This window comes from Plectropomus leopardus, chromosome 11 (genome assembly GCF_008729295.1).
Source record: "Plectropomus leopardus isolate mb chromosome 11, YSFRI_Pleo_2.0, whole genome shotgun sequence".
NCBI lineage: Eukaryota > Metazoa > Chordata > Actinopteri > Perciformes > Serranidae > Plectropomus > Plectropomus leopardus.
In genome coordinates, this window is record NC_056473.1 from 25,057,240 (window position 1) to 25,077,494 (window position 20,255).

Here is a 20,255-nt window from a genome sequence, read left to right on the forward strand (position 1 = left end):
AACAGAAATGTGCAGCTCATGTGACATACAGGTCCAAGCCATACATTCAGCACACATACTATAGCAGAGGGCGGTGAGATGAAACACAACAGATAGACCAGGAGACTGGATTGATCAGAGAGAGGTGTGAGAAAATGTATTGGAGATAAACTCCAGTTGGGAATTGTGATATTGATGCATTGCTCTAAATTCAATTATCAAATTGCCAGTGTTTAGAGAATTAAGACATGACTCGGTAGAACAGTTGCATAATCTTTTTTAAATGTGCTACTGTCGCAGTGAATGCTTGAATAATAGCTCCCAACTATTGGCTAGAAATCTGTAGGAAAAATACCGCAGCTAGGCAATGGTTGATTTAAAAGTTGTTTATAAAGGCAATGTTCTTCTGTTCTTCTGGTGTGGTCTCTTGGCCCTCCACTACAGTAGGAACAGTGGATGTAAAAACACACAGGGCACACACACACACATGCAGCTACAGGTCGCCAAGGTCAAAGTCAAGCACAACCAGGGGAATGTGTGGATGAGTGGGGTGTTCATGTGCTGTTCGCAGAGGCTTGAGACTTGTAATTTACATTTAAGCACCAGCCTTGTTTTTTGAAAAGCTGCTACAAGATACAAGGTAGACAAAATTTAATCCCTAAATCCTGCCACATGCTATGCATTAAGGGCACGATCACACATGAGCAAAATAATAAAAATTGGTGAATATTGGTCTCCAGTTTACTTTTATTCATTGTGAGCAAAGTTGCAAATAAAACAATAGCTTCCTGACACACGCACCCCGACACTGGGTTTATTTCAACCCCGGGGAAGCCTCAACCTGAACCAAGAAGTATGGGGGGAGTAGACATTGATTGTTGCCCTGTTTAACCAGACGATATTGTCTGACTTTTGACATATTAGAGATGCAGATGCAGGCATGGAACATAAGAATGTTAAGAAATGTACCAATTTCTTAATATTTCGTGGTGTTATCAGCAAGCATGCGAACATTAACTTGCATGTTAGCTTTCCATACCTCAGATTCAGCACTGCCTACATTCATCAAAAAAAATTCAATAGTAAGAGATGGTGACTCCCCCACTGTTACTTATGTGTGTCCATACCCTAATACTGGTGAGTGTGACAGCTTCAGTGTGAATGCCACATCTCAAGCCTTTGCCCTCCTGCTGTAAAATGTAATGTGCCATACTCTCTAGGCTGTATTAATCATTTAAACATCTGCATAGCCCATGGAAGTTTGCTTTGTGTGTGTTGTGTCGGTGTGTGAAGTTGACATTAATTTTTTTTAATGGTGAGTGCATTTTGTAGCTAAAGTATGGAATGCATTTTATGATGAATATTTCAGCTGTAAGTTTTTCTACAGAAGTACATTGCATTTCAGATGGATATGGCAGAAACCACTTTCATTAGTGCAAGAATTGCAGACTTTATTCGTTCATCTGCACTTTTCTCCTCTACTTTTCCTCTTAGCATTTCAATAGTCTATTTATCTGCAGGATAATAGTGAGGAGACATTGCCATAGTGAACCTCAGACCTCTGATGTGAGTTTTAGTTGATTGTGACCTTTGAACTTTAGCTGCCTCTGAAGTTTCAGCACTCAAAGAGATTCTCTTCCATAAAACTAACCAAATGATGTAAAACCAGTAGTGTTCCACATTATTTTGCACTTAAATGCCCACATGTCTCTGATGACACCTCTGCACATTACAGAGTTTTGGAAATAATGGCTTTGAAGGACAGAAGGCTATATAGACTTTTGATTGTAATGTTAAGAGGCATTTTATATTGTGAAATATCTTACACATGTGACGCTTGTCTCCATGTTGGACCTTCTGTACCCACTTAAAATGCTCTAAAAGATGTATAGAATGTGAAAGAAATGTGGTTATAAAAAAATCTTTCCATCTTTCGGATGCAGACACATTCTTTTGGCTTTTTTGGTCTGATTTCATGGAACTTTAGATCGATTGAAATCATTGCTGGTGAAGAAATGATATAATAACATAGCGGCCAGAGATGAGTCACCACTAATTTCACGTTCCCTTTCAAAACCCGCTGTTCAATTGTACCGTTCAAGCTCTGCGGGTGAACAGCACAATTGAACGCCCAGCCAATGAGAAAGCCCAGTCATGACATCACAGTCATGCAGTGTGGCAGATGGATGGGGAAAAACGTTCCAGAAACAACATGAGAAACATTGCAGCAGAAGCAGAAGTTCAACTCTTGTTTCATTACTCGCCCGGCAATGATCAGCAGAATTGGTTAGAGGGTGGCGTCAAGCCAGAGGTCCTGCTTACGAGGCAGGAACACAGTGACACTCTACAGTTACTTTAGTATAAGAAACCATAAAATAATCACAGCCCTGGGGTGTGCCATTGCTGTACGTCCATCATCAGTCCTTCATCAGCATACTTCTGCTATGAGGCCACGAGAACCACAGCCAAAGTGGCGGCTTGCCTCATCCTCTGTATATGAACTAAATGAAGAAATGTCCATCGGCGTATAATTGAGGACTATGGGGAACACTGCACAGGGACTATGGATCTGAGGTATTGTTCCAGAAACTATTGTGAGACAGACGATTAATCTCCAATTTTCCAAATACATTAACAAAATGGTTAGCTGATGAAAGCCTCCGCCTCCAAAGTTGCTATTGGTCCAGCTGGCCTTGCTCCAACAACAAAGCCAGCCAGCTGCCCGGGTTGCCAATTAGTCTGTGGTTTTAGCTTCTTCCTGCTAACTTAGTTTTTTCACCGTTATCAGATCTCAGAAATACTGTAGCAAGATGCTCATCTCTGACTGTCACACAGATTTATAGTGCTGGGTATCATCAGGATGGCCTCATTATGCAGCCCATCACATGTTCAGTCAGCAGCTGCAGGACAGGGACAGCTGTGACTTCCTGAATCCCAACTACTGAAACTGTTGCCAAGCCAGACTAATCACAGCTGGAGCAATCTCATTCCGATGTGATATGAAGCAGCTTACATTAAGTCCTTGAGAAATGTAGATACAGTTTATGATCAAGGGACTTATCTCGAAAACGGCTGAAAAAGAAAAGTCCTCAAGGTCGTATAGAGCATATTTAAACATGTACCGCACAGCTGGTTGAATCTGTTCCAGGTATTTTAGTATTGAGAGCGCCTGCCTAGGAGCAACAGAGCACTATTCAGGGGTTTGGTTAACTTATTCAGCATCACTTGGTGACATGAAAATGATGAATAGATGAGCAAGAGTGTCTAAATCTATTCACTGTACATAACATGAAACTGACCACGAAAAGAGCGAAGGGAAGAGCAAAGCACACATCTTCCCCGACTGGTCAGAGAAATGAGATCATTAGGCATTTTAGGAGATGATCAAACAAAAACTTAATTGGAGAAACAATAGTGTCACACTGCTACTGGCTATCCTGTGTGTCTGCCTCACAAAGCATAAAACTTGTTCATCTTCCCTCTCTTTATGTCTCTGTTTTTTTCTCTCCCTCTTCTTTCATCCTCAGCCAGACGTTTTTGGACATGTAAGATGTAAAAAAAAATGCAGGAAGGAGAAGAAGAAAGAAAGGACAGTTCTAAAGGAATATGGCTCGTATTAATCTGGAAATATTGCTTTACCTCATCTGAACTAAATTACTGGTCTGAACTCGCTGTCCTCAGAGAGCAGGCAGAGCGCCACCGGCAGCCCAGATGGGCAAGGAGTGGTCGGCAGATCTGTCACCGTGACCACGGTGAGCACATGAACCCCTGGTCTGTTGAGTTCTGTAGCTATCCTTTTATACAGCGGATCAAAAGTGCGTCTTTGTTGTTGTTGGGCTCGGATTTTATACTCAGGGGGCGTCGCTGGAGGAGAACCCAGAAGTTTTGAGACTCTTTCTTTTTCTTTGTCCTCTTTCCTGCTATCTTACTGGCTTGGTGTATTGTTTAGAGGCCAAAACAGCCTCTAAGATCTGACCTGTTAAAGTATCAGGGATACAGGATAGGGACATTTGATTTATGACAGCATTTGAATGCATGATTGATGACTGAATGAATGATTTAAAGACAGTCACACTAGTGCCTGGTTGTTGTATGAGATTCAAGCGCACGTTGCTGGAGGCCATGAAATCTATAGTTAGAGGAATGGAGCAGACTCATGGTGTGGCTAAAGCTTGCCAAGGCTTGCGGTTTCCACTGGTAAGGAGCAGAGGCAGGCACAAGTGACTGCAACCTCTCTCACTGCTATTCTGAGGAATTTAAAGGTGTGATTGCACGCGTTGCGAGTAAACACTGGCCCATCTGCTCTCTCTCTCTCACCCATAACTGAGCAGAGCTGACATGCAAAAAATTCAGCACGCTGCATAAAGTAAGATAGACAGGAGCCTCAAAGAAGCAAGAGAGATATATTTGACTATTGCATAATATCAATGGCCAGTGGCACCAAGTCAGGCAGTTTGTTGCTATGATTGCATAACTCCACCTGTCAGATGAGGGTGAAAAGTGCTCAAATGACACGCTTGGATCAGATGAAAAGATTTGTTTGCATCACTTTACACAAACACTAGAGAAGTATTGTGTTGGTGTGTCAGTCAGTCTTAAGGAAGCGGTTTCTTTAAACATCAACTCCAGTTTTCACCTGTAAAAAATTTACAAGACAGGACAAAAGCCGTGATTTATCCCCAACATTGATCCATCATGAAAGAAAACATAAATCAGCTTGCACATGCTTCTGACATCAGTCTCTAACAGAAAGCAGCAGGAACGTTACGGTAGTTATGAGCGATAGCAAATGAGCATGCATCAGTCCCAATACCAACGGCAGTAAATACAGTACAAGACTGTTCATCTGTACTTACATATTACAATTGTAGACAACCAGATGACATAATAAAACAATCTAAACTGAACAGTGGATTAAGAACTGATGATAAATCTGAGTAATATATATATGAGAAATATTTTTATAAATACGAGTAATATTATTCTCATTAGATAATTATCCAATTTTTTAGTATTCATGTATGTGTTCAATAAATAAAAAAAACATCTTAAAAAAACAGAGGACAAAGGCTCATCAAAATAGAAATATTATCTCAGTTTATTATAGCATCTGCCTATAGAAAGTGATCTGATATTAATATTTTCCTTATAGCTGCACCATGTATGCATTATGTTTGTAAACAAAGAAGGAACTGATGTATGTGTGACAGAGGAGCAGCTCTGCATTATGACATTTCTTGTATGGTTTCCCATACCCATAATATTGTGTTGTTCTTATGTTCTGTATAATATTTATGGAGACAGGAGTGTCAGTGTTGATCTGTTGTGGCAGGAAAATTTGAAGGAGCATTGTCAAAATATTGAAGTTCAAATGCAGTTTTCATAAAAAGCAGCACTTAGAAGAGGCATGATACACTTCAGAGATGTCCCTGAGGTAGAAGTAAAACTCAAGCATGTTAGGTGTGTTACTGCAGTAGGACATTTTTGACACTTGTTGGAACCATAATTGAAATGGTTACATTAACTGAAGGGTCAGATGTGGGTTGAAAGTTATACAGCCTATGCGAATCAAATTAAAAAAGCCTTGATTGGTTTGGATGCTGATCTTGCACACTGGACATTCCTGCTACACAAGTCACACACACACACACACACACACACACACACACACACTGGACACTTCATTCAGACATAATGAGTAGTCAGTGTACAGTAGCGGAGATGTAACAATCTGGGATGATACTGAATATCTTAAAATTGCTACACTTCTGAAAAGTTGAAATGTTGATGCTGGAAAAAAAGACTTTGGTGTGTTGTAACAAGTTGACATAGCAGGCTGATGTGTATCAGGATATCATTAGTATGTGCTACCCTTTGTCATCAAAGTTTTAATAGTGTGAGACTTTTATATTTTTACTTTTTTCTCCTTTTCTTTCTGCAAGTTCTATATTCTGCTCCTAATAGTTTGATCATCTTTCTATCAAATAATGTTAACAATATTCTAGTTTCATGCCACTACAGCTTGCTGTCACCTGTCATGAAATAACGTCAAGCTACTACTGCTCAGGCTCAATCTCCACAGCATCTTTGGTCAGCCGGCTACAGCTGCTCAGGACAATCTGAGCTAAACTGTGGGAGGTGTGTGTTGTAGTATGAACACTGATTTATTCATGAAATGAAATAAGAGCATTGGACACCACCCTGGCAGTAGGTGTGACATCAGACAAATTTATCAGTTTGTTTTCTTTCCTCCTCTTTGGAGCTCCTCCACCCACTCTGTACAGTGGGACTGATGTATATGAAACGGTAACACACACAGGCAGTGTCTTGATGCATGTCATCGCGGGTTGGCACATGCTTACTTGTCTTGATACATCACAGCAATTTTTTCTGTGCAAATGCATATTAACTCTGAAAGCCACACTGGCAAATGAAAGCCACACTGGCAAATGTCTGTATCGCTTGGTGAATGGTACAGCATCAACACAATGCAACGACAAAGCTGTGTGTGGCACTCAAACTGTCTGTATCCAACAACAAGCCTGCCTTACAGGGACAAAAAGTTGGCACGCCCCTCCTTCACAGTAGAGGAGTATTCTGGTCAGTGTCTCTTGTGTTTGTACATTCACCTGTCTTGCATATATCCGACCTCTGACCTCAGGAAACACATCCCCGTGGGAGAGGGAAATGTGCCTGTGAGAGGCCCACTCGTGGGCGGCGGAGTGGTTTTATATACAGACTGGCATTATCTGCATCTCCTGCTTCACTCAAAGGACAGGGCCACTAAATATACCCTGTGAGGCCTTCCCAGGCTCCTCTGGGCTGGGGAGATGCGGCCGCTGCTTGGGCCGAAGGCCAATGACATGGCTGCCGACCTCCACGGAAAGTATTTTTAAGGTCAATTACAGGGTACAGTGCCTTTAGATGGCCGACTGGTGCTGAGGAGGCCTCATATTAAAGGTTTATGTGGAGAAGGACCAGAGAAGTCTGCCTTAGCTCACCCCAGCTCCCATTGTTACCACACACCCACTGAGACAGTGAAGGATTCATGGGGTGATGCATGCAGCTTGTGCGTGTGTGCTTGTGTGTGTGCGTGCTGGAATTCTACTCCAAAATGTGATATGATTAATATGTATGTCTTTGTCAAGAAGATTATTCATGTATTTGTTATGGTAAAACTTGGTGTATGCAATTAATCTAGAAAATTCTTGTAAATTCTGCGGTCACTTAAGGATATGTTGAGGCTAGCCTCACTCTAACAGATAATGTGATGACTCCTCAAGCAGCTTCAGTGCAACAAATTATAAATGACATTCTGCAGAAACACATACAACACTGGTCTCAAATTAGATGAGTCATAAGCATTTGCTTTAAGTCTGTGACCTTCTTTTGCCTTATAGGCCAGATATGTCTTATTGCAAGCTTAACATTGCGTAAAGTTTACAGTGCTTATAATTAAAGGATAGGTTCACATTTTTCCAAGCATTCACAGGCCCATATGTTCAATGAACATATGAAAGAGTTTGAGAGAGTTATTGGTCACAGTAATCATTCATCCTGTCCATACTGGCCATGAAAAAAAGTCCTCTGAAGTCCAGCTGAAACTAATACAAGCCCGAGTTAGTTAAATCAAGTAGATATGTTCCAAAGTTACAGTCATTTAAAATTCCCTCTGTTTGTGTGTGTGTAACTATCCCTCCACCACACCTAGACAAGGAACACTGTATGGGACAAAACAAAAAATATATATTGTGAATTTGGAAGAACCCCATTCAATTTAAACAACTCAGGTTTCCGAAGTCTTACATCAGCTTTGACTGAAGTTTAAATTGCAGTTTTGCGGAATTTGATCTTCGTCTTTTCAATCTGAGTGGCACAGGAAAAGTATCTCTTCAAGGCTCATATGAAAAGGATTAATGATAACAGTGATCAATGACTTTTTTTTTTTACATGCATTTGTATTTATAATCTTTTAATACCATACAGGGCTCAACAAATGGTTTGCTTAATTGCCCAGGACAAGTAAAATGCCACATCAGGCTAGTAAATCTAGCAACTCACTTGCCCAATTGGACAAGTAGTAAAAAATAATTTAACACATTGTTTTCTCCAAAGTTGACACCGGAAGTAAGGAGTGAGCTATTTTGCTTCCTTCTCAACGCTTTTGAGAGTTGCACATGCACATTACTGATTGGGCACTTGCGAGAAAACAGCAGCAGGTAAAAAAACCTATGGTAAATGCAAAGTTTATGAGCTGAAGCAAATTATCCTGGAAACAGGAGTTTAGTTGGGTAGTGTTAGAGGATGTGGGTGAAACTCTAATTAAGTATTTTGCAAGTTCAAGAGCAAGGCAGAGGCACGTCAAGTGTCCGAAAAATGTTACAACACGACTATTAACTTTTTTCTTTGTTTTTTTCTTTGTTGTTTTATTTCATGAGCGCTCATGAATAAAAAAAATGGAAAAAGGGGAAGTAAAAATTGGGCAAGTCATTTCTGACCCACTCATATGACTGAACAAGTTAAAAAAAAAATCCCCAATAATATTGGCTTCAAGTCAAGTGTCCAAAAAATGACACAACATAACTATTCTTTTTTGTTGTTGTTATTTCATGAGCGCTCATGAATTTAAAAAAAATGAAAAGGAGCAAGTAAAAATTGGGCAAGTAGATTTCTGACCCACTCATATAGCTAGACAAGTTTAAAAAAAAAAAAAAAACATTAATTTTGGCTTCATACTGCCAGACAGGATGTCAGTCTCAACAGAGAAAACATGTAACGTTTTCATCCATACAGACAGATAATAACCACAGAATAACAAGCACACTTTGTTGCTCATTAGAGGGCTTATCTTAATCCTCCACTCCCACTCATTCACTCACACAAGCCCCATTCTCTCTATACAGGCCACACACACAGCTGACCGGCGCTCAATATAAATGAACATCCAGCAAGATGATTTTGGTCCTTTTCATGGTTCATTCCAACACGACTCCAGCCAGCCATAAATACAGGCCTGTCAAAATGTGTTCTGCCCCACAGAGAGGGGAGTGGTGGAAGGTACAGTAGAAACCATTCACCTCTCTGTGAGTTTTGAGGGGGCAGAGGGAAGGTTGGAGTTGGTGGCTTTGGTCTCCATGAAGAGTGAAGTATTGATGGGACAAAAGTGAGGGGAAGGATTGAAAGGCCTATTTGTGCAGATGAGGGCCGGGCATCTCTGTGTTTGGTTTGCTGTGGCTCTGCTACAGTTCAATGGCAGCTCTATCCACCCTTCTCTATTTCAACCCAGACGCCTTAATAAAGACAAAATAAAGGCACCACAAGATGAAACCCAGAGAAGAAACATTGATATATGTCTTAGTATTTAACTTCATCACTTTATCATTGTTCGGCAGGCATAAATGACATTTTGGGTCTGTAACCCTTCAATTAGCTACAGTGTAGCCTGAGACACTGGTCTAGCAAGGCACAGCATAGTGATTATCTTGTTTTCACTGTGTGAACATTATTAGCAAATGGGTTGAGGTTTTTAAATGTTTTAGGATAAAAACTCCTTTTTTCTCCTGTGCTGAGTAAATGCAGATTTTTTAAACCTCTCTTTCTTTGTTTGACACAAGGGGAATGACATGCAACAAAACAACACGGTACATTGCGGTAATGTGGCGTATGCTGTAACCACTCAGCTACCAAGATGCTCCATGAAGAAATATTTGACAAAAATTAGACATGAAACAAGCAAAGAAAGATCCTTTTCTTCAACAGTTTGTGTTTCAAACAACCTGGTCTCTCTCCCAACTGGTCAAATACTGACACTTTGGCATGTTGGTATGAGATGCAACTGCGATGGTATGACAATTGAGCTTTGTGATGGTGTAGTTCAACGACTTGTTGTCACTGATTTTTGACCTATTACAGTCAATGTGTTTCTGTGACCCCTCATCCAACCTGGTCCCACTCCCAGTTTGTCAAATACTGACATCAACTGACGTAGGTCAGTGGCCTTTCAGCATCAGACATCGACACACATAAGGCATCTGTCCACATGGGATGGGGAAGAAGGGTGAGTCAAACCAACTCCGGACTTTCACCCTGGAGACCACTGTCCATGTCTGCGAAATCAAATGTCAGTGGAGTTATTTTTTTCTAAACCTAATCACACAAAGATGCTTCAAAGATAGGTCTAATTCTTGCGTCTTCACAGGGGTCCCTTGACCTCTTGTCTCAAGATATCTGAATGAAAATGGGTCCTATGGGAACCCATGAGTCTCGCCTTTACAGACGTGCCCACTTTATGCTAGTCCCATGCCGTTCTTTGCTGTCATATGTTTCCTAATCAAATGAAACTGGTAAGAATTGTTTTACCCTGTCAACATGGACTTTAAAGCAAACTGCTTTGAAATGCAACATATGGAATTGTAAACGTGATAAAAAATGCAAATAATCGCGATTAACTATTGAAATTCTGCGATTAATCAGATTTTAAAAATCAATTGTTTGTAAGCCATATTTTTTACATTAGTTTTATTTATTTATTTTTTTTGAAAGAGACTGTATGCATTTAAGAAGTGTAGACTGAACATTTCCTGTAAAAAGGGTTGCTTATTTTTAAAAAACTCAATGCAGGGGATGGTAATCTTGTAAATACTATGCATACAGCATTCCAAGGAATTACACCCATTTTCAATGATGAACGCTTGCCATAATTCAGGGGCAACATAAGGAGTTGTGTGCCCTATATGTAGTGATGCAGAAAGTAGAGATGTTGAGGTTGCAGTGGTGGAGGGGCTAATTAGCTAAAGCTAATTAAAAGCTGAATAGTCATCGGATAATCACTGATGGATTCTTAGATTGAATTTTGGCCAATTCTTCTGCCTCTTTTGCTTTCCAAGCAAACTGTTCTTTTGCCACTCAATCATGATTGGTCAGCACTTTTCTAAACACACTACAAACAGAAATCAGAGCACCTCCAATACCAAACTGCATACATGGTAAGAACCATTTATAGAAATTAAGTTTTTTTTAAATAAAGATGTTCTTGTCTGGCAATAATAATTTGCCTTAAAGCTATTTTAATTATTTTGAAAAAATGTTTGACTTTTATATATATATATAAGCATATATATATAAGTTTTTCAACTTTGCCCCTCCAAGGAGATGATGCACCAAAGGTGAACCTTTTCCCCTTTCTTTAACTCTTCCACCTCTATCCCCCCGATCCAGCCTCAACTCCTCTCAGCTCCAAACCCCCCCACACCTTATCTCCCTGGGAACATCATCACTCCTGGTCCACATGGCTGGGCGAGTACACATCGCCAAGCTGCTAAGTCTACACTGGCTGGGGTGCCCCGTGTTTGCCCTGGGGGAGCGCATGCGTTCGTGGCCGCTGGGCTTTCTGGGTCAGAAATGGCACACCAGGGTGTGATGGGCTTTGCTCTTCTGGTAATGGCCATTGTAGGTGCGAAATTCCCAGAGCTGAGGCTGGCCACTCAGCCCGGCAGCTCCAGAGCCCAAAAGCTGCACAGACAGAGGGAGGGAATGGATGTTTGGTTAGCCACCATCACCTGTGTCTGAGCTGAAACCCACAGTCTCATTTTACTGGGGTCAGGGCATAAATGCACAATACACTCATAGATCTACTTTGTAAAATGCTGTAGATCCCTGTTGTTAATAAAAGTGTTTTTATGGGATATTTCAGATGTGTAGCAGTCAGTGAGTCAAGTAATACAGTCAGCCTTCCCCTAATTAGGAGTTACATGACTGTTGGTGTGGGTGGCAGTGGGGAAGCTTTTCATTTAGGCTCTGAGTGTACTAGTGACATGACCCGAAACGACCCTGGTACTGTATGTTCTCACAGCTAGTGTGGCTTTTATATCTCAGAAGAAAAACTGTTACTGTACTCTTACTACTCTTCCAGTGCCATGAAGCTAGTAATTATTGAATAAAACACAAGACCTGAGGCTTGATCTTTTCTTTAGCAGTTAAGAACTTCATTGTCAAGTCTTGTTCAAGACGCAGCTCTGGTTACCACAGAGTGATGACTGTGTGTGCACTACACAGTGCACCAACTATTGTGGCATACAGCCAAACTACTACACTTGATTCCACTGACGTCTGGCCATGGCTACATTGATTCATTCTTATTTTCTAAGTCCAGCATTGGTTCCTAAATATTGTCTCCCTATGTTTTTTTTTAGCAGAAAAGAAGCTGATGTGTAGCTTTATGGAATGTGATTATCAGACAGGTTTTCTCATTGCTATATTTAGCATTAGGGAATATATTTAGCAATACCTCTACAGTAGTTCAATAAATATCTACCTGCAGGTTGCCTCCAGAAAGGTCACAGTTTAATTAGTTTTTTGACCCAGGTATTACTCCCCGAGGGGAGCTTAGAATACTCCAAGGTCATTAAAACACTTTATATGTTTAGCATTGGTGTTTTATGTGACTTTTCTGCCACAGAGAGAGAGAGAGAGACTCCATTTAGACACCTTAGACAGTTGGCAAAGTGAGAATATGGGCTTAAGGGTAAAGTATAAATCTGTGGTTTTTTAGCATGAACTAAAAATACTTGCATAGACTAGTTTAATACAAGCCACTGGTGCCCTGATATGCAGAGGCCGCAGGGCTGGGTTTAAACAATCTCCATATTCATCCTGGAAATGAGGAGTCGATCTCAGGCTGCCTCACTTTGATACATCTCACAAAGGTTTTCTGTGTTAAGAACACAAAAAGTCCCCTCTCTTTCCATCTGCCTCGACTCTGCTTTCAATTCAGGTCGTTAAGAGTGAAATTTCAATTTCACAACAACCTCTGATTGAATCCTGAAGTCTAATATGATTCCAGCTGCCATCCAAAGGCGAGTTGTCTCTGCTGCACTGCATGCACTTTAAGTCCTATTGTAAAGTTGTTGTGCCATTACTTGCATGCCTACATGATTTTACCACAAACTATTCTTGGAGTTATTGGCGTTAAGAAGTTCCATTTTGTGCTGAAGTACTGTTGGCCCAGCCCAGCGTGGTTGTTTTGCCAAATGTGTATGATGCCCGACAGCTAGAGTGGCTTTTGAAATCCAATCACAGCAGCGGCCTGTTTTGGCTTTTCTGTAACATGAAGTTCCTGTGAGATGATGATGTTGTTCTTCTCCCCATCCTGCTCTGCATAAAGGGTATTTTAACCCAGTGGTGTTTAAATAATAACCCATACATTCCCTTACTTTGATATTTAATGTTGTCCTTTTAGGGTTTAAGCAGTCAGGAAGATATTTTTCATTTTCTGGTGTGGCTAAAGTTCACTTTTTTTCAAGCCTGAAGACCTCTTATTGAGATCTGTTGTTTGTAACATAAAGATTTTTGCCATAAGCAGCACACGGCATTCTCAACACACGTGTAGCATGTCAAAGCGGGAATATCGCACCGATGTGCCGCCTAGTGAATTTTTTATAACAGTTACGTTCGCGAAATGGGGGCCAGAATTGTCTCACCTTTAAGCCGTTGTTTTGTGGGGGACTGCTTCTCTGTCTATATGTTCCCTTTTACTTAACCTAAATCAAAACCTTAGCCCTAACCATCGAGGGGGCGCTACGCAATAAAAGGGGGAAACACTCTTTGAAGGGGGTAATACATTTTGATACAACAACAGCAACGTGGGTAGTTACAGTGACAAAACAGTGTCAGTTTAAGAGGAACGACCCAGCAGGTTGGGCAGCCAGTAGCAGTCAGTAGCAGTAAGCAGCCAACTTAAAGAAGATGAACAGCGGCTGAAAATTTCCACAAATTATTTGTTATTGTTTAGAAAGGGCTGCTGACACGTATTTTATGTATCACCTTAGAGGCTGACACTGTTGGGTCTTGCTTCTTTTGCTTTTGGGACGCCGGCATATTACTTAAAATCACACGCTGGAGTGGCATGATGCCGCTGTTGTTTAATTCTGTGTAAAATTGCAAAGGCAGAGTAAAGATGGGTCTTTGTATCAGCCCAATGGTGCAACCTCGTGTAAAGAGGGCTTTCGTTTGGGTCCTCGGACTGTTGAAGCGGATTATATGAAATACTGAAATAAATGTGGGAGGGATTGCTCTTGAAAAAGAGCCCCTGAAAAAAAATAAAGCAAGATACTGTAATCTCAGTTATGAAATTAAGAGGCACAAATGTTCCTCCTCCCAAAAACACAAACAGACAGCAAAGTGAGAAAGAAGAACCAAACTTCATCCCTGTCTGTAAATGGACTGTATGTACATTACAGCTCAACTCAACCCCTAGTGGCTAGAAAGAAATATTGTGTCCTCTCAGGAAATTCCACCTCAGTCCTAAATCCCAGATTTAGATCCTGAAACGCAATCATATCTATTGCTGCTATTTGTGGCTGACAGCCTGTTATTACTCTTCAAATGTTCCCTATTATATGGACACTTAGTGCTATTTTTATCTATTTACTATGGTTATGGTAATGACAACACTTGAATACATAGTAGACAGTAAACAAACACCAGCTTTCAGATGTTGGATTAGCTTTTTTCTGTCACTAAAGCTCTAGATTAAAGACGTAAAATACCACAGAAGGGCTGCCCGTGGCTCTGGTTTTGGAGGATTACTGTTTCTTAGCAGTAAAGAGCACTAAAATGAGTTTGTCTCCCCTTTCTCTGCCGTCCCTCGACTAACCCACTCCAACGGACTCAAGCCCCAATCCCAGGCCTTGGCTTTCGCAGCCTACAATGAAGGCAGCCCATAACGTTAAGTACTGTTTTGTGGACCTGTGTAAATTTGACACCATTATGCCACAGAGGGGGTCTGTGTAGGTGTTAATGCTAGTGTGGGAGATCGTCAGAGATCTGTATAATCCCTGCTTACCTCGTCATGTGCTGCCAAAAAAAGTTGCTCCTTCTTTTACTGCATTACACAGACTTTTGGGTCATTTTGTTCCATCCTGTGCAATCCTAATCATTTTGTTTAAGAATACTGTTTTTCCTGCTTTCTTTTGCTTATTCCTATTGAGCAATAAGGAAACTACCCCTTTATCTTAAACTTGTGTAACATTTTTCAAAGCCCTGGCTGTCTTTTTCTGTGAAAGTACTTCAAACGGGACACCATATGCAATAGTGGCGGTCCTGGTGGATGTAGTGATGCTCTGCGGTGACGTCTCTTTTTAATTTTCAGCAGGATCAAGGCCCAACTGTCATTCTATGCACTGGAGCCTGACCTACAGCATTCACCAGCAGATTAGCTCTCTTAGATTCTTGGGAAAATCATTACTTTCATTTTTGGTATTTCTTGTAAAGAACCTACAAAACAGTTTGACCTCCAGTGAACCCATAACTGTAAGTGGTTTAGAATATACTATACTATGTCTCACTAAAGTTGAGTGAATTCCCCTTTCCCAACACATTTTTTCTATTTACAAGTTGATCTGAAACTTAAAAGTCACAGTTTTTATCCTTCTCTTCTTTTTCTTTGCACCTCTCTGTCTGTGCTATGGCTGGGTTTAAACTGGCAGACTTGGTAGAGCTAGGTTTGTGTGTGGTGGCACTGGGGGCAGGGTGCAAAGCCTGCCTGGGTTGTGCGTACCCAGCCCCTCATAATTACAGACAGTAAACAGCTAGTGCTTTTATGCCTGTTTTCCCTGTCTGATGGGGAGAGAGTTCATTTTGGCATAAGAAGAAAAAAAGCAGTGAGGATGAGAAGGAGGGGGAAGACAGTCTGAAGATGGACAAAAACTGTCATCCTTATTTTGGGTGTTGACGATGTTAGCCGTTTAAGTTGGTAAGACTTAGAGACAGGTTTATAGACACACAAACATTTAGAGACAGACATTGTCCCCACCCCCTGGGACTCAACTCTCTTTCTTCACTCTTTTGATGTGATCTTTTCATACAGTAAGTCTTAATTAGAACTTCCAACAACCCCTGGTTAAATATGTCTCGTCTCTTTTTGCTTTTCTCCCTAAAACTGTCAAATTGATCACCCATCCTGCTCTGTGTTTCTCTCCGAGTGTGTCTGTGTTTTTCTTTCCGTCTGCCTGCCTGTCTGTGTCCTTCCCTCTGCCCCCCCCCCCCCTTAAGTGAATCTCTGCTGCCTCACTCACTTGGTCCAAATTTAATTCCCCTCCCTCAGCTTTCCCTCTTCACTTTACCTACCATACCTCTCACACACATTTCAACCTCCCCGACTTATTTTTGGTGCTTCACTGGCAAAACTGTTAAAAGAACTCAGAGGAATTATACAGAAAAATTCAAAACAAATAACAGCTTGCGGCATACCACTATGCTCTATACCATCTCTCTGTCTCTTCACCTCCTTCCTCATCTCTCTCTGTCCCTCTCTCTCTGTGCACTGCGCAGCACTGGCAGCCAGTCGGGATGGGAGGGTTTCTTTGGCAGTCTGCTCCCCCTGCCTCTCTTGGCTGGGACAGGGGCTGGAGCGTGCTACTGGCTGGGAGTGTGGAAGGGAAGGTAGTGAGGGAGGGAGGGCTTGGGAGGAGGGAGGGAGGAGGGAGATTGGAGGGGTGGAGGCGTGGTCTGCAGCTGGTAATGAAGTCTTCTCTTTTCATCCTCAGAAGGCAGAGTGTGAGCGGACGGGCCCGGGGTCTGCGCAGCTCCACTGCTTTCTCTGCCTGTAAAGTGTGCCGAGCGCCCCTCTGCTCTGCGCAGCGCTGCCTGCGCGTGAGCGCCTGTCCCCCACAGCTGAGAGATACAAAGAGACCGAGTCTAAGAGAGACCGCTACAGTCATGAGGCTTTCCCTTGTATCGGCTCCACAGCATAACTCTTGAGGTAAGACTTGAGACCGAGTCCTCCTCCTGTGCTGCTCCTGCCTGTCTCTCTCTTTCACTGCTCTTCTTTACTGTCTGTCTGTCTCTGTTGATTGTTGTGGTGGGGGGTGTAGTGTTGTGGGGGCTGTCCAATGTAGGTCCCTCCCACTTTGAGAGTGCGTGTGTGTGTGCGTGTGCGCGCGCATACTGTATGTGCAATAGTAGGTAGGTGTGTGTTTGTGAATGTGTGAGCATGCACACATGGATATATCTGTATGTGTGTGTGTCTTTGCACGTTTTCTACACTGTTTATGTGTGAATGCTGACTCAGTCAGCATTCAGTGAAAGGTTTATGTTAATGGTGATGAATGGCTTCTACTGGTCAGGCAAGGAAGAAGTTCAGACGGGCTGAGACGTTCTGGAAAAAGGAAGCTGGAACATCAGTTATGGGATAGGAGCTTAGTAACAGCTGACTGGATGTGGATGTTCTCTGAGAAATCGCTTTGTTTCCACAATTGCTTTTGTTGTCAAGTAAAATTTACTGTCACTCTATTGACTTTTATTGTTGGTCTGCGCTAGTGTACTATACAGCCATACAGTGATGAGACCCTCTAATTTTAAGTGAGCTGTTAAATCTCCTATAGTGCTGCACCTGTGTGTGTATGTGAGAGAGAGAGAGAGAGAGAGCACGTGTGGAGATATTTATTTGCACTGTTGATTGCTGTTTAAGGCTGAAGTATGCAACAGGCTATTGGGGCTCATCCCTGTAAATAAAAAAGGACAGGAGACAGTCTGTACTCATCTGCAGCCCAGTGACACCAGGCTTTGAAGTGATTTCAGTGGATCTGTCCTCCTCCCCGCTGGGCAATTCAGATCCGGCCTGCGACTCACTCACTTTCATCCACATTCCCTCGGAAATCCATCCATCTGTATTCTCTCACTCACCTCCTTCCTGCTCCCATTCACCCCATGAGTTCTTGCACCCTGATACCCCTCAGTGAGGCCTTCACCTCCTATCAACACCTCCCTCACTCTTGCAGACAGTGTTCCTACAGTTTTATTCTCCATCCCCACCAGTCAGGCACGCTTCTAGGGAATGGGTCTTTCCGATACCTCTCCCGGAAAAAAAACCTAAGCGACTTTCCATTAGTTTCTGCTGGGCCATGAGAATTATGGTTTCCCAAATGAATAGTGTACAGGAGCCCGGCTTAATTGAAAAAACACAAGCATGGTCTGCCATGAAGGAGACGGTCCTTGTGTCACTGTTGAACTGTGCGAATGTACTTTCCAGAGCTGGAGAGGGGGAGAGAAAGAGAGAGAGGAAAATACAAAAAGAGCACGAGATAGAGGACAGACAGAAGGCTGAGGCAAATACAGTTATGAAATGAGAGTGTGGAGAATCAGACTGACTGATTGAGAACATTGTGGGTATAACACAGCGTAGATTTGGAGGTGAACGCAGGAGAATTATCAGGGGGGATATAGAAAGTGATATAAAAATTCTTCTGTGGGAAACCAGAAGAAAAAGAAAGCAATGCTGTGCGTTTGGATTTCCAGTTTGGCCTCATCTGGTCTGTCAGTCAGGACAGTGTGTATTAAAGGGGGATTTAAGTGGGATAAAATGGCAGGGGGAGGCTGTCATTTGACTGTTTTCTGGTCAAAAATAGACCCTACAGTAAAACCTGCTAGATTGCAGTCCAGCTAACAGCAGCATCTCTCATGATTTTCCCAACAGGGGAAGTCATCATAACATTTAACCTTAATGAAGCTGTCTGCTCAGCTGTGAGTGTCTGTGTTGCAATCAGACCACCAGAAAGCCTTTAAAGCAGTTTTTTATCCATGTTTCTGCATTTCCCATAAGATCAACGCTTGACATATCAATATCTGCCTCGTTATCTTTTATTGTGTCTGCTGCCTCCCCCTCCTCTGTTTCTCTTCACCCCCTGCAGTCTCTCTGCTGTGTTTGTGTGACATGTTTGTGTGGCAACCCCATATGGTGATGATTGAGACCCTGTCATTGGTTCAGATGGCACATTTGTCACACACATGTTTGCCAGCAGCTGCTGTTGCTAGGGCTCCCGGGGCTTCAGGGGAAAGCATCTCTTGTTGACTTCCTCACTGGGTGGCTCATTTGTTTGTCAGGATACCGTGACCCCTGACCCCGCTGCCACCTCCTACCTACTGCATGTTAATGTAACTCTAGACTGCCCCGACAGGCCTGCCCCCCCCCCCCCCCCCCCCACACACAAACAAAACTTATACTATTAATAATTCGACTTAGTACTTTTAATCAGTTTCTAATTCTAGTATTTTGTTATTGTCTCGGCTACACGATGTTGGTACACACAACTTAGTGTTTGCCGGATTGGATGCCGCATGTTGCAAGGGAGCTCCCGGGCTTCAGGGGAAAGCCATCTCAGCGTTATAACGTCGCTTTACTGGTGGCTCATTTTGTTTGGACTCCAAGTGATACCGTGACCCCCTGACCCCCCAGTGCCACTCATTCCAACCCTTGCATCACCTGTTAGATGTAACTCTACGTAGACCTGTGGTTTTGAGATGCCTGTTCTGACTATGCCTGCCCGCCCCCCCCCGAATTACATCCCCCCCCCTGGCCGCCCCCCCCCCCCCCCGATGCTTGTTGCCCCCGCCACTTTGTGCCATTTGCCCCCCCCGCCGCCCGATGGCCCCCCCCCCCCCCCCCAGTCTTATGTTCGCGCAAGCAAAAGCCCTTGCCCCCCCCCTCTGCCCCCCCGGGGGGCCCCCCCCCCCCCGCCCCCCCCCCGGGGGCTGCCCCCCCCCCTCTGGCGGAAGTTTATCTTTCTGCCCACACTTCAATCTCCACACACTCGCCATGTTTACATGGTGTACGCGCCACACACACACACAAACTTTCACCACACTCATGCATGCATGATTACCAGGAGAGAGAAATATGGAAAGATCAACACTTGTAACAGTAGGTTTGGTAGGTCTTAATTAAAGTGAGTCTTCTAAGGAAACATCCACAGGGACTCTGTGATGAAAATGTGTGTGTGAGCAGCATGACCTCACTGTAACCAGAGAGAGTGTGTGGAGATTGAAGTGTGAGCAGAAAGATAACACTCCAAGGAGAGACACATTTGCATTTTCCTCTTATGTTACCAAAGACTATCAATCATAATCTCCCAACCAGATACTGTGACTAAGTGAATGTTCACTTACAATACTAAATCTACTTTAGTGTCTAAGGGGCATGATAATGGCTATAAGGTTGGTTTATTATAAGCTCAGCAGGTACTAGACCAGTCACTACAGTTACATAAGACCAGGGAGGTTATTCAGCCCGTAATTCCCATGTTGAGTAAAAGGGTCACGACCTCTGACCTCTGTCTTGCTCCTGACTTTCATTAGACTTCAATAGTGAAAGCTGAACAGCAACCTCAACCTGAGAATATAATACTGATGTCAGTGGTTTAATCTGCTCTTCATCATCACCATTATGGTGTTGAATAACTGGCTGAGATGTAATTTTATGACGTGAGTGAATGAAAATGCAT